The sequence below is a fragment of the Bos grunniens genome, chromosome 6, assembly GCF_055505025.1.
Source record: "Bos grunniens cultivar Pamir isolate PY7600 chromosome 6, Bosgru_T2T1.0, whole genome shotgun sequence".
In the NCBI taxonomy this organism is placed as follows: domain Eukaryota; kingdom Metazoa; phylum Chordata; class Mammalia; order Artiodactyla; family Bovidae; genus Bos; species Bos grunniens.
This window is the reverse complement of record NC_141170.1, coordinates 91,360,227-91,373,688: the sequence shown is the minus strand read 5'-3', so window position 1 is coordinate 91,373,688 and position 13,462 is coordinate 91,360,227. Positions and strand designations below refer to the sequence as shown.

The following is a 13,462-nucleotide window of genomic DNA, read 5'->3' as shown; positions in this document are numbered from 1 at the left end:
CCTTGAACATGCCATGGACAGAGGAGCCTGGTGGGCTCTAGTCCATGGGATGACAAAGAGTTGGACGTGACTTAGAGATTAAACCACTGCCACATATATATGCACATACTTTAGCTGAAAAGAATCAATAGGATTAATATATACAAATAGAGATATATCCTTATATTCCAGCAAGAGTGGGTGTTGTGACTTGAGCCTGAAGGTCATCTGGAGGGAGAAGAAAATTCCTTTTCAAGAATCTCAGTCCTTTAAAGCTTTCACCTGACTAGATGAGGCCTATCCACTTAGGGAGAGCAATCTGTTTTACTCAAAGTCTACTGATTTAAATATTAATCCCATCTGAAAGATACCTTCACAGCAATATATAGTCTGATATTGCCAAAAACCCACACCTTCATCTGGTCAAGCTGATTGATGTATGGGTTTCAGAGGTACAGGCAGACTCAGATTCCTGGCAAGCATTCTTCCATGGATGCTCCTTGATAGAAAGTGCTTATACTAAATGCCAGTATAAATCATACTTTATTTTAGTTACATGCATTACAGTGTACGTACACCACTGTTCCAGGTATACGGTATGACTATTTTTCCTTCAGCTTAGCTGAATGAACAAAATGCTTTCTCAAAGTAATTTCCCACAAGTTTATTCCAACATAACAGTATCGAAGAGACCCTGGGAGGAGAAAAGGAGTCTTTCCTTTGTGCATATGAAGGTATGGGTTTGGTTCTTGGTCATTCATTAAATTGAATAAAACAAATATTTTGCAAGTTTGATAAATAAGTTGGTTGTCAAAATAAGGTATCTCAGTTCTACTCACTATTTCTGTAACATAATGCCTAGAGTTTTAAGGTAATAATCTGCAATGTACATAATGACTTATGTACATAAATATTTAGAATTATGAAAATGAACACAAACTAAATATTTAATAGGCAAATGCCTAATTATACTAGAATGTTTTTAAGTCTTTCAAAATGTTTTATGAGTTTTTATAAAAGCATGGAAAACTGCTTATAAATTTATGCAATTAAAGTAAAACTCTGTCTATAATACTCCAATTATGTAAAAAATGCCTAAACTAGAAGGATATTTTCCTTAAAAATATAGTTATTATCTATAATGACTATTACCTCTAGATGGAAGTATTATGGATGATCTTATTTTGCTTATTTATATTATTAAAATTAGCTTTTATGCCATATATGTACATTTTTATAGTAAGTAAAACATTAGCCTAAAATTAAAAATTTAAAAAAACCCCTAGGTATCCTAGTTCCATGTGGTGAGCATAAGTGGCATATTTGTGGCATATGATCTCTTTAATGCTCATCTTTTTTATACTAATAAGAAAAACATAGCAATATGCATAGTCCATTCTATTGGTTATCACACTTATCATTTAATTTAGGGGATAAATTTGAGGGAAAAAAAACTAAAACCATTTCTCAGTTTAAATCTGTACCTCTAGATCTTCACACCATGGTCCTAAAACTGATGACCAGTGTGTGACTGTGCTCACATTATTTCCCTGCCTGGCATGCTCACATCTTCTCTTCCTTCACTTTGTTCTGCCTTCAACATCCTCACAAGACACCTCCAAGAAGTTCTCAGATACCTCAAGCCCAGCGTAATCTCTTTCTTTCTTATATTCAGCACATGTTTTACAATTGATGTGAACTGAACCCTTAACTCCACCTGCTCTCCTCATTAATTGCCTTTTATTTCCATTGACCTTCCTTCAGATTTATCATCAAGTCTTCTCAACAAAGCTTACTAAAAGCGCCATTCTTGGAATTAGTTTTATTATAGCAAGTGTTTATTATAGCAGGCTTCCCAGATGGTGCTAGTGGTAAAGAACCTGCCTGCCAATGCAGGAGGCACCAGAGAGGCAAGTTCAATTCGTGGGTTGGGAAGATCCCCTGGAGAAGGGCATGGTAACCCACTCCAGGATCCTTGCCTAGAGGATCCCATTGCCAGAACCCAGTGGGCTACAGTACATAGGGTTGCAAAAAGTTAAACACAACTGAGTGTGCACTCATGATGGAATGATGGCATGATGGCAAGAGTATACAAACTAGAATTAGCCAAGAGAAGAGATAAATAGGGCAAAGTTGGGGAGAGTTCCAAATGCAAAGTTTCCAGAAATGTGTTAACTTCTCAGAACCAAAATGTGACAATACTCAAAAAGTGTTGCCAACCAGCGTACTTCACCTAAGCTACACTGTCCAAGGTTTTGCTGAGTGTTCATTCTGTGGGCCTGACTGATTAAAAAATTGGCCATGTGACTGAACTAAATGTCCATCCTCTTACCCTCCTCCTCAGAGGCAGGACTAATATCACCTGGCTCAAAGCTCCATCTCTCAACTTGCACAAATGGTCTTTCTGGCATGGCCAGTTTCCCTCTTGAGTCATCTCATTAGCATAAACTTATCCAAGAGCCCAAGATTTACCTTGTCAGCATAAACTATCAAATGTGGTTCAGGGACCAACCCTGGATAACAGTCCTATCACTCGGGAAATTTGAAAGATTAGAAGGTTATTTCTTCAGTACTGGGTAAAACAGCCAGCCAAATCCTTTTTCACACAAAATTAAATATACAAGCTTAACAGTCTTATTCTTACCAAGCAGAAGAAAATTTGGCTCCTTAGATTTCCATGTGTGCATTTTTAAACTTAATGAGAAAAAGGTCAGTGTCCATAATTTATCTAAATCTTGACTCTGCTTACATTTATTAAAATGAACAAGACACAATATTGAGCAATTAGATATTGTTCATATCTTAAAGATTTTCATTTGAAACAGAAGGGGAGATATTTTTGCTGCCAAGTGCTGAAAAAATGTGAACACTTTTTGCTATCTGGATTGAAATCATGAAAAATGAAAGAGTAAACAATAGGATTAAAAATAAGTGAATTTAAAACAGATCAAAGACCTAAACTTAAAAGCTAATACTATAAAACTCTTTGGAAAAAAATAGGAAAATCTTCATGACCTGAATTCAGCAATAACTTTGCAAATATGACACCAAAATCACAGGCTACTAAAGAAAAAAAATTGAAATTCATCACAATTAAAAACTTTCATGCAAAGTAGACTATAAAAAGTGAAATGGCAACCGACAGGAGAAGAACTTCGCAAATCACATATCTAATATGGATGTAATATTGAGAATGAAGAACACCTACAACTTAATAGAAGAAAAATAGCTCAATTATAAACACAAGCAAAGGGGAGGAGCTAATAACCAAATGCAGCAGTGTTAAATAAGCAGCAAACAACTGTATCCAGAATATTAGAAATTATAACTAGCTAGTATATTTACAAAAAAATGTATGCCTAGAAAAGTGAAGAGGAATAGACACAAAAATGTTTAGCAATTGTTAACGTGTTGGTGGGCTTTTAATTTCTTGTTCATACTGCTCTGAATATGTCAAAATTGCTAGACTGAGTATGTACTGATTTAATAAGAGGAGGGACATTTGAAACAAATGAGATGAAAAAAATGGGCAAAGGACTTGGGTAGACATTTCCCCAAAGATATACACACAGACAATAAACAAATTAAAGTATACACATCACCACTAATAATTTGAGAAACCAAACCATACTGATATACTACTACCTCACACACAGTAGGATGGCTATTATCAAAACACACACACAAAAAAACAAAAAAAATCTCAGAAAATAAGTATTGGCAAGGATGTGGAAAAATTTGAATCATTGTGCACTGTTTTTGGGAATGTAGAATTATGTATCCACTATGGAAAACAGTATGGTGGGTCCTCAAAATATTAAAAATGGATTTAATAATTCATAATCTGATAGTTACACTTTTGGTTATATGCATGTAAAATTAAAAGTAGGGAGTCAAAGATATTTTTGTCTACTCATATTCATAGTGGCATTATTCACAAAAGACAGAAATAACCCAAGTGTGCATCAACAGATGATTGAACGGATAAAATGTGATACATACATACAACGGAATGTTACTCAGCAACCAAAGGGAATGATGTTTTGATGCATGCTACAAGGAGAAATGTGGGTTTGATCCCTGTGTCGGGAAGATCCGCTGGAGTAGGAAATTGCAACCCCTCCAGTATTCTTCCCTGAGAAATACCAGGGACAGAGGAGCCTGGTGAACTGCAGTCCTTGGGGTCGCAAAGAGCTGGAAATGACTGAGCACACACACACACACACAACAGGCTGGACCTTGAAAACATGCTAATGGAAATAAGCCAGAATCGGAAGAAAAACTATTTATGATGCCACTTATATGAAGTATCTAGAATAAGGCAAATTCTTGGGGACAGAAATTGTTACCATCACCTAGGGGCTGGGCCAATAGGGAATCATTGCTTAATAGGCATCGCGTTTCTATTTGAGATGATGATAAAGTTCTGAAAATAGAGATGGATACACAGTACTGTGCATGTACTTTACACCACTGCATCATACACTTAAAAATGGTTAACATTTTATGTTATGCAACTTTTATCACAATTTAAAAAAGTATGTAAAGAAAAAATAGAAGACTATCATTATTAGATAACTAGATACTAAAAGCAAAGTATATGATAGTGGATAACTAGAGAGGCTTTTAAACTGGCTTCTACACAGAGTGGAAAAGAAAGTGAGGGAATCAATTCTAAACAAAGATCACAAAAGTTAGCCACCAGAAAACTACTGTGAGAAACCATTTCCCCCAATTTAAAGATGGTGTTGGCTCTATGCAGCTGTCTACTGTAAAATGATAATTTAACTTGAATAGTATACTAGGTACAATAATGGCCCCGCACCCAATATGCCCAAGCTCTCATCCCCCAAACCTGTGAATGTTACCAGTTACACAGCAGAAGGGATTTCACAGATATGATTGAGGTTACAGTATGTGAGATAGGGAGATCAGCCTGGCTTACAGAGATGTGCTTGAGCCAGTCATATAAACCCTTAAAAACAGAGGCATTTCTCTGGCTGTTGTCAGAGATGCAACAGAAGAGAAGGGCAGCGGATATTTTCCAGCAGGCAGGTAGCTAGGTATGAGCAGAAAAATGGGGGCAGGGAGGGGCAAAGAGGCAGAAATCCTGGTACCTTACAAACAATGGGGGTTCACAGGCAGACAGGAAGGCAGCAACCTGCAGACTGACAAGAACTGCACATTTGGGGTGTTAAGTGTCTGCCTAGCAGACAAAAAAAGGTGGGGAAAGGTGGGACTCTCCTGTGACCTTATTTAGCCTGTTGAGCATTATGCTCTCATTACAGTAGAATCAGACTTACAGATAAGAAGTGCCCATCATGCACTGATGCCATGATACTTCTGATCTAAGCTAAATAAGGAAAAAATTCCTCCTCCTCTTGGGAAACTGGGGCTGGGATGAAAATAAGGGAACATGACCCCCCACACTCCTCTTTCCCAGTGACTATTCCTCCCCTTCATCTGTATGCCCCTAACTGGCTTGCCAAGGAAACTCAGGGCAACAGCGCTTCACCTATCTGCCTGCTCTCCCTGTAAGAGCATATCCTGCTTAAATAAACTTTGTTTCCCTTCTTAATGTCTCTGCTTCATCTTTGAATTCTTTCACGATAAAGAAAGGACCTTAAATTCACCAGGAACAGATAGACGAAGCACAGAAATTTGAAATGTGAGAAGAGCTGGAGCCCCTTTGAAGATAGAAGGAAGGTGGTCATAAGCCAAGAAATGAACTCACCTCTAGTGCTACCAAGTTCAAGTTTGTACTGCTTGACACAAAATAGGCTGACAATAAGTCATGAAACAACATGTTGGGGAAAGGAATGTCGACTTTATTCAGAAAGCCAGCAGATGGAAAGGATGGCAGACTAGCGTTCCTAAAGAACCATGTTCCCCAAGATGGCATTCGGGCTTTTTTTAATCCTAAAAGGGGAGGGGATAAGGTCTTGCTTTTGGCCAGACTCTGGAAAGAATGTGTTAATTTATTCCTTTCCCTAGCCATTCACAGGTGGCCCTGGTCAAGATGCTCCTGTGAGTTAACAAAAGGTATTTTAGCTTAACCTTCATTATCTGGGAAGCCAGGTTCCCAGAACTGGGTTATTATGTATAATATAAACTTATAGGCTGGTGATCCCCAACTTTTTTGGCACCAGGGACCACTTTTGTGGAAGACAATTTTTCCATGGACCAGGATTGGGGGGGATGGGGGTGAAGTTTAGGGATGATTCAAGCACCTTACATTTATTGCACACTTTAATTCTATTATTATTACATCAGTTACACCTCAGATCACCAAGAATTAGATCCTGGGAGGTTGGAGACACCTGTTATAGGCAACATCCCTTTAGTGATGTGCTTGTAATAGAATCTTCCCTATTACACATCAGTAGCTCAGACAACAGCCAGCAAAGGAATGGGAACTTCAGTACTACAAACCCATGGAACTGAAGTTTTGCCAGTGGGTGGATTCTAAAAGGATTTGGAAATGGATTCTCCCCAAGAACCTCCAGGAAAAAAACAAAACAAACCCAGAACCTTGATGACACCTTGATTTTGGCCTTGTGGGAGCCTTAGTAAAGAAACCAGCCAAACCTACTGTATTTAGGACCCATAGGACTGTGAGACAATGCATTTGCGTTGTTTAAATGGCTAAGAGTGTGGTGATTCTTTATGGTTGTGATAGACTATATACAATAAATCAGGAAACACTTTGTAAATACATCTACGTTTTTTCCCAAACACTATTTAGAATTTTACATCAACATCACCTTTTCTTTCAGATGGTTTCCTGACATTTAGTAGTCATTGAAAGTGAGCAACATAACTCCAAGTTTTCTGAAATTCAGTTATTTTTCCCTGGGTATGTCTTGACTTTTTATAAAGGGCACCCAAGAAAATCAAGGGACAGCAAGAAAAATAAAAGAATATTGTTATTTTTTCCTTGTGCATTAGCAAAATCTCAACTCAAATATTGTATATTTGATGTTGAATAATAATGACTCAGGAGATGAATTCTCACTTGCAGAATAAAAAATACTTTAACTTGAGAGAAAGCAAAACTTCTGTCCACTTGACATGATGGAACTCTAAGCACTGTTCATTCTGGGATTTGCTCTAAGCCTCAAGGTCGAGATCACTGACGTAATTTCAGAAGTCTAGAGTCTATATTTAAAGGATTGATAGTGCACACAGATATGGTTCAGATGCAAGTGAATTAAAATAGAGATGTCATTTTCCTTTCTGAAATATTCCTGCCAATCTTGCTTCTCATCCAGGGCATTAGTTTTATATTCTCCACAACAAGTTCCTATGTACCTAGTGGGTAAAAGAACACATATTTATTACCTCTTAGTTTCTGTTGGTCTGGCATCCTGATACAGGACTGGGTTCTCTGCTCAAGATGTAGCAGGGTTGCAAACAAGTTTATGAACTGCATTTTCATCTGGCTCAGCTGGGAATATATCTTCTCTTAAGCACGTCCAATCAGAATTCATTTACTTGGGGCTGTAAGTCCAAAGGCCCTGACTTGTTCTTGGCTGTCAACTCTCAACTGAGGTTGCCCTCAGGTGCTACAAATCAAACACCAGTGATTGCTTGCCAGGTGGGCTTTCTCAGCATAGCTGTTTACTTCATCAAGCCAGCAAAGAAAAGCTCTGAAGCAATTTGACTGGCAAGACTTGCCTCCATGCCAAGTCGCTTCAGTCTTGTCCGACTCTTTGCAACCCTATGAACTGTAGCCTGCCAGGCTCCTCTGTTCATGGGAGTCTTAGGGCAAGAATACTGGAGTCTGTTGTCATTCCCTTCTCCAGAGGATCTTCCCCATCCAGGGATCGAAGCCGCATGTCTTATGTTTCCTGCATTAGTAGGCAGGTTCTTTACCAGTAGCGCCACCTGGGAAGCCCAGTAAGACTTAACACCATGTGAAATAATCTCAGGAGTGCCATTCCATTACCTTTCTTGCATTCTATTAGTTATAAACAAGTCACAGGTCCCAACCACACTCTAGGGGTGGGGATCTGACAGGCGTGAATGCCAGATAGCGGAGATCACTGGGGTTACCTTAGGGTCTGCCTGTCATACCCAGATAAAGATTTCATGATTTTATGTTTTTCTAAGCTTAAAAACATCTGCTGGATCATCGAAAAAGCAAGAGAGTTCCAGAAAAACATCTATTTCTCCTTTATTGACTATGCCAAAGCCTTTGATTGTGTGGATCACAATAAACTGTGGAAAATTCTGAACTGAAGCTTAAAAAATGAAGAGATAACCTGATTTGATTTTTAAAAAAATTCCTATACTCATTTAGAGGCAAATATGGTGAGCATTGGTTAAAAGCACTGACTCTGGAGTATTTACATAGGCTTGGGATCAAATACCAGTATCAGTTCAGTTCAGTCGCTCAGTTGTGTTGGACTCTTTGCGACCCCATGAATCACAGCACGCCAGGCCTGCCTGTCCATCACCAACTCCTGGAGTTCACTCAGACTCACATCCATCGAGTCGGTGATGCCATCCAGCCATCTCATCCTCTGTCATCCCCTTCTCCTCTTGTCCCCAATCCCTCCCAGCATCAGAGTCTTTTCCAATGAGTCAACTCTTCGCATGAGGTGGCCAAAGTACTGGCGTTTCAGCTTTAGCATCATTCCTTCCAAAGAAATCCCAGTATACTCATATGTAATTTGTGGCTAGTTACTTAATTGCTGTAAACTTTGACATACTCTTATTGAAAATGCAGATAAAATTACCTATCTAATAGTTTTTCTGTGAGAATTAAGTGACAGGATGCATACTTAGTAAAATAAGAAAATAAAAGTTATTTATTTGTGTCTTTTTCATTTTTTATGGAAAAAAATCCGCCTGGTCCACAGAAGAGAGTCAAAGTCAGTACCTGGGTGAAAAGTTAGTATACCATGAAAAATATCAAGTAAAATATTTATTTTACAGAGTATCTATAGCATAAACCAGTCTGTGAAACAGATGCAGTATATGCCATGTGAAGAGACTTCACTGAATACATGTTTCTTTTTAAGTCATTCTTTAGTAATCCATAACATCAATTTTTGGAAATTTCACAAATTTCTATCTATTATAAGGTATACCAAACACAAAGCTTACCTTTTAAATTCTTCTTTCTCTAAAAATGGATGGATCTGGATTGACTTAAATTACATTACAAAATAACTGAACTCCAAAACAATTTTTTTTTCATTGATCCCCCTTTAAGTAATGACTTTATCTGCATGAAATGTGAAACCATGGGAGTATTTAAACACACAAATCAAGTGGAGGTAGTGGAGGCAATTTTTCTGATAACCATTGTTTTGTTATGTCATGTGGGCACCATTCAGTTTTACAGAAATTGTGGGACTATAAAGCAGGGTTCATGGTATGAGTTCATGTATCAGCTGAATTTATTTTTGTCAATTAACAGCTGCATATGCTGCTGAGTTCCTTTGGCTAATATACTGCATTTAGTTCATATTACAGCATCCAATATGGATCACACCAGGCCATGGCTGTCCTGCAGTGAACAATTTTATTGTAATTATTACTGTGGTAAGGAAATATTTCCTTTTAGCTTTTTATTTTTATACTTCACACCTTGTAGACATACAACTAGATAGGTAGATAGGTAAATAGACAGATAGCTCTTGTGGGTGATTCATAGCAACAGATTATTTGGCCAAATGAGCCATATTAAAAGTCATATTAAAAGTGCTATACTAAGAAGTTTATTAAGTAGAATTTTTACAAATCAGAGAAAGTATATATTAGAATCAAGAAAGAAAGTTCATTTTTGATGTGATGGGTTTTATCTATTCATGGCATCTGGTCCCATCACTTTATGGCAAATAGATAGGGAAAAAAGTGGAAGTAGTGACAGATTTTATTTTCTTGGACTCCAAAATCACTACAGATGGTGACTGCAGCCATGAAATTAAAAGACGCATGCTCCTTGGAAGAAAAGCTATGACAAATCTAAATAGTTGAATAAAAAGCAGAGATATCACTTTGCCAACAAAGGTCTGTATAGTCAAAGCTATGTTTTTTCTAGTAATCATGTACAGATGTAAGAGCTGGACCATAAAGAAGGCTGAGTCAAGAAATTGATGCTTTTGAATTGTGGTGCTAGAGAAGACTCTGGAGAGTCCCTTGGACTGCAAGGAGGTCAAACCATCAGTCCTAAAGGAAATCAACTCCGACTATTCATTAGAAGGACGGATGCTGAAGCTGAAGCTCCAATACTTTGGTCTTCTGATGAGCCGACTCACTGGAAAAGACACTGATGCTGGGAAAGATTGAAGGCAACAGGAGAAGCGGGCAGCAGAGGATGAGATGGTTAGACAGCATCACCGACTCAATGAACATGAATTTGAGCAAACTCCAGGAGACAGTGGAGGAAAGGGAAGCCTGGCATGCTGCAGTTCATGGGGCCACAAAGAATTGGACGTGAGTTAGTGACTAAACAGCAACAAGAACAGCATCTATTCTTGCTATGTTATTACTATTTTTTCTTTATAAATTTTTGTCCTTCACAATTATTATTAATATAAGTTGAAATTCAGAAAAGAGATTCAGATTTGTAGTGTTAAGACCTAGGACCATGTCTCAAAACAATAATTATTCATTTTGGCACATCATAAAATCCTTTTTAGCCTCAGCTTCTGTAAAATGGGATTGTTAAACTTCTGCCATACCTACCATGCACAATAGTTAAAATGAGCAAAACATATAAATAGGAGCTTTCCTGGTGGTCCCTTGGTAAATAATCCACCTAAAAATGCAGGGGACATAGGTTCCATCCCAGGTTCAGGAAGACTCCATACACCGCAGAGCACTAATCCTGCACTACTGAACCTGCACTCTAGAGCCTGTGAGCTGCAACAACCAAGCCCACATGCTCTTGAGCCTGTGCTCTGCAACAAGAGATCCCACCACAATGAGAAGCCCATGCGCTGCAAGGAAGAGTAGCCCACACTCACCGCAACTAGAAGCCCTCGTGCAGCAGTGAAGATCCAGTGCAACCATAAAATAAAACAAAATGTATAAATAATGTATTTGGTGTGTCTCCCAGTTTTTATCTATGCAAGATTTATGGTCCTGGGGTATGGATGTATAACCTTGAGACTCCAGGGATAAATGTAAACCAGCTGTACAAACACAAATTTTCTTTGTTTTACTTGTTTTTTAAAATAAAAAAAAAGCATATGACTTCTTAATTATATTCCTTAATATATTGAACATTACATGTAATAACATTTTTATAGCCACCTCTGAGTAAAATTAATGCCATGAAAAGATGTACTTTGGCTTTAAAAATTTCATGACTTACGGCTATTCTGTAAATACAACTGCTTTGTACATTGTGGACATTTTACACATCTGAATCATTTTTATAGATAAAGGAGGAAAAAACCTTCTCTGAAATAAGCTAATAATAATTTTCATTTCTCTAATAAAATAATATGCTTGAATGAGATTAAAGAAGGCCAAAAACATGACAGAGTGCTAAATATAAATATTCTGTAATGGTTACTCAAAGTCCACATAAAGTAGTTATTAACAACAGACAGCAGAATACCTAAAAAATTATATATAAGAACAGTATGACATAAATATCTTTTAGAAAGGTAATACTGAATACTTCATAGGTCTCATCAAGACCAATAGCCTTAGATACCACCTTAGACATAATATCAGTCAGTTCAGTTGCTCAATTGTGTCCGACTCTGCAACCCCATGGACTGCAGCATGCCAGGCTTCCCTGTCCATCACCAGCTCCTGGAGTTTACTCAAACTCATGTCCGAGTCAGTAATGCCATCCAACCATCTCATCCTCTGTTGTTCCCTTCTCCTCCTACCTTCAATCTTTGCCAGCATCAGAATCCTTTCAAATGAGTCAGTTCTTACCAGGTGACCAAAGTATTGGAGTTTCAACTTCAGCATCAGTCCTTCCGATGAATATTCAGAACTGATTTCCTTTAGGATTGGCTGGTTGGATCTCCTTGCAGTCTAAGGAACTCTCAAGAGTCCTATACATAATATAGGAAGCTTTTTACTGATCATGGCAAAGTAATTGAAGAGGGCAGTTCAGTGGCAACTTAAGCAATCCAGTCTTATCAACAGCTATCAAGCCATTTCTAAGACCAATGGATATATTAACCACTTTAATCTGACACTCAAGACGAAGAATTGGTTCAAGGTACAACATGATTTGCTTTTGTGTGGGAGTGCATCGGATCATTCCTGACTCATTCTGGTTCTTTTACAGGGTTGCGTTGGGGAGACTGACTGCATTGCTTTCCAAATGTGCACATATATCCAGATGCCTTTTTCACTCAAGAAAATCTTAAGTTAGTGAACTATTAAATGTCACTATTTGACTGATGTCCACAGAGCTTCTTTACATTTTAAAACTATTGAAGAAATCATACAAGGCCATCTGGAGTGGATAGGGGGTCACGTATCCTTAAGTTACTACTCCAAGCTTACCATGGCTGTATCACTGGGACTATTTTTCAAAACACAAAAAAATGAGTTTCCATGGAAGCTGAATCATATGATATATGGTACAATAAACAGAAGAGAGTGCATAAATATAAAATGGATAAAATTTACAAGGTGTCTATACTCTCAATTTTTATGCTTCTACATTATATCTTTACAATTTCATTCAGCAGTTCATTCTTTTTAAAGTTGGTTAAACTGCTCCGTTTAAGAATTTATGTACTAGATTCCTTACAAATGTGGGACATAATTATCTGTGAATTCTATTCTGAACATGGCAATTCTGAATCATTGTCACTTGAGCCTCAAAGATAAAAATAGGAAGTCATATTTATGTTTACTTGAACTTACTGCATCTGATGGACTTCCTAGGTGGTTCAGTGGTAAAGAATACACCTGCAAATGCAGGAGATCCAAGAGACACAGGTTTGATCCCTGGGTGGGGAAGATCCCCTGGAGGAGGTAATGGCAACCCATGCCAGTATTGGCTGGAAAATTCCATGGACAGAGGAGCCTGGTGGGCTACAGTCCATTGGGTTGCAAAGAGCCTAATATCTAATTTTCTAATATTTTTTTTCCATATTTAGCCAAATACTGAAAAATTCCTCAACACTGAATATACTATATATTGCCTAAATCCTTTCCAGCTCAAAGTCTTGCAGATGTTGATGATTCCAGAATAATGCATGTATCCTTTTCAGAAATTTAGCTTTCTATTATGTAAATTCAAAGACAAAAGTACCCCATATCCAGATATTGTTGAGTCCACTCTCTAATTCATGCATCAGCTGGGAACAGGAGTTGGGAGAGCAATTCAGTTGTGATGAGACTCCCAGAAACTGACCAATCCAATGCACTTCAGTTTAGTTCACTTGCTCAGTAGTGTCTTGCTGGTGCCAGCCGGCAAAGTTGATCAGGTCCCGAGAACGTGCATGGCGGGGCTGAGAAAGGTAACTAAAGCAAGAGACTACAACAAAGA

The 13,462-nt window shown here is 37.9% G+C and overlaps 1 long non-coding RNA gene across 12 annotated transcripts in view; it reads right to left on the bottom strand.

Moving 5' to 3' along the window:
• The window catches only part of LOC147370991 (uncharacterized), a 148,829-nt gene extending 141,012 nt beyond the window's left edge, over positions 1–7,817 (bottom strand). For 2 of the 12 annotated variants that reach the window (XR_015165690.1, XR_015165689.1), the window contains exon 1: positions 7,321–7,754. This is a non-coding gene — a long non-coding RNA (uncharacterized LOC147370991). Of the gene's footprint in view, positions 1–7,320 lie in introns of all 12 variants that reach the window. The other 10 variants (XR_015165681.1, XR_015165687.1, XR_015165680.1 and 7 more) reach the window with 10 other exon arrangements.
• Between the last annotated feature and the right edge of the window lie 5,645 nt (positions 7,818–13,462).